This window comes from Glycine soja, chromosome 3 (assembly GCF_004193775.1).
Source record: "Glycine soja cultivar W05 chromosome 3, ASM419377v2, whole genome shotgun sequence".
Classification (NCBI taxonomy): Eukaryota; Viridiplantae; Streptophyta; class Magnoliopsida; order Fabales; family Fabaceae; genus Glycine; species Glycine soja.
Genome location: NC_041004.1, coordinates 30915628 through 30918123, shown reverse-complemented (window position 1 = coordinate 30918123; position 2496 = coordinate 30915628). Strand labels below are relative to the sequence as shown.

At 33.6% G+C, this 2496-nt stretch overlaps 1 pseudogene; it reads right to left on the bottom strand.

Annotated features, from left to right (window-relative positions):
- Positions 1-200: 200 nt before the first annotated feature.
- LOC114405467 lies at positions 201-1766 on the bottom strand (annotated as a pseudogene).
- Between the last annotated feature and the right edge of the window lie 730 nt (positions 1767-2496).

Below are 2496 nucleotides of genomic sequence, written 5' to 3'. Positions count from 1 at the left end.
AGAAACTCTTTAAATTAATACTCGGTAAATTAATAAACTCTCTAAAATAATAAATTTGTCCGGTCCCGACTTGTGCCAATGTAAAATATTGAAAAACTCGATAAAATAATAAGATAATAATTTTTCGTGAGATCCTTTTATAATTTTCGGTCCCAAGAAAATCATAAATTAATAATTCATAGAAACTGGAAAAAAATATATTACACTCTATTGAAATATGATTCAATAGTTGTCTGTTTTCCTTTAAAGTTCAAGTCTATTTGGACCTCATCTCTAACTTTTCTTATTGCATCCAATAGCTCAGGTGTTGTATTTTTGTATTGTATCATAAAGTTGTGAAGAGTGTTCGACGCCATAAGTGCTTCCTTTTGCGTAACAGGCTCCAAAGACATCATATCATCTTCGTCGTCATCCTCTGCATTGTTCTCAATGATAGTACCCACAATATCTTCTAAACTCTGAACCTCCGAACATGCTTCATTTTCACCTGGGTAGTTCATTAGATTGTCGATATCCATCTTATTACGATAGCCACATTGATTGATCATAGTCTCGAGGTCTTGAGTTTCTTCATCAAAAGTGGATTCATCCAAATTTCTTGCAACATCACTAGCTGAACGAATTTTACAGTGTCGAAAACAATTCGTTATTGTTTCTTTTCAAACATCTATCATCCAAGCTGGGATTTCCAAATTGATAGCATCAAGGACATTTATCTTCCCTAGATCAGATTGTCCCACCTCATAACCTTCCAATATTTTGCGGTAAAACCTTCTACGATAATGCATCTTGAAAGCTCTTATTATCCCAGCATCGCAAGGTTGAATCTTTGATGTCATGTTGGGTGGCAAGAAGAACAACTCAACGTTTCTTAGCCCTTCAATATTTCTTGGATGTGTTGGACAATTATCCACCACAAGTAGAACTCTTCTACCATGCATCATTTGGTCAAATGAACGAACATATTCATCAAAAAGCACACTAGTCATCCATGCCTTTTTGTTAGCTCGATACTGACAATCCAAGCTATTCATGTTGACATTCTTGAAGCAACGAGGCTTTGCATATTTCCCAATAATCCATAGAGGGATTTTATCAGAGCCATTTTCATTGCAACAAATAACTACCATCAGCCTTTCTTTATCTTGTTTTCATCCTTCAAGTTGTTTTGTTGCCAGTGAATGATCAGCTTGTAGCCTATAAAACAACCCAGTTTCATCCATATTGAAAACATCTTTCATAGGGTACTGATCAATTTTCTCCTGAATCGATACCATTTTCTGCTCCATGTCTTGTACATCAACAGACCCATTCTCGCCAAAACGACGAAATGACTTTATGCCATGTCGGTGCTTGAATTTCCCAAGCCATCCTATAGAGAAGTTAAAATCTGAATCATCATGAGGGTACACGAGTTTCATTGTATCTCTTGCCTTCTGCAAAATTAATTCTCCTATGATATTCACATGTTCTTGATGTTGGAGAAACCACTCATAAACAACCTTCTCCATGTCAGAATATTTTGTTGGTTTGTGTCTTTTGATCTCTACTCTTCCCTTTACTATTTCAGCAAAGAGATAGTCATCTGATCGCTTAAGTGTGTTTGATATTGTTCCTTGACTAACTTTCAACTCAAATTTTCCCTTAAGTCGTCTCTGCAAGTCTTTTTGTGTGCTTGTAGGATTATCTCTCTTGTACTCACACAACTCCTTACGTATTTGATCTGACATAGTTGATTTTGCAACACCTTTTAGATGAGAAGCCATCTTGTGAGATATGGTTTGAATACTCTAACACATTCATGTAATTTATATATGCCAAACTTGCTTAAGAATACATTGAACACATTTATTCCTCTTGTTTACATTTACTGTACTTCAAAAGTCATTATTGATTTCCAATGCATATGAACACAGTAGTTACTAATTTACGTTGAGTCTCAAGGTTCGCTGCAACGTAATTCTAAGAGGCATAGACTAATTTGCCTTTTTGTTTGGTATATACAGTATAATTACTTAAAAAGTCTTTAAATTAATAATTATTAATTTATCGATAAATTAATAACTCTCTAAATTAATAAATTTCTCCGGTTCTGACATTATTAATTTATAGAGTTTTAACTGTAATTGGTTTATATTTCAGAGTAATTTATTGATAAATTAAATGTAATTTAATAATAAATTGATTGAGTCAAATTTGGTTTTTTGGTTCTAATATTGCTGTAATTCACTTTTTCGCATAATGGTTTATATTCTACGTTGGATGTTTTGGTTTGTTGTACAGATGTCGAGAGATGTTGGTGAACTCTTGGTTGGTGTGTTTCATTTATGGGTTAGGGGACTTTTACGCTGTAATAATGGTTATACCAAACTATGCGGCTTTTTTTATCGGGAAGGAATAAATATTTTCCCTATTTTTTAATCGGGTGTATGTTTTAAAAAATTACCTAAAAGGAGATAAATCGTAATAGGTGTTACGATGAGTTAGAAGTCATAA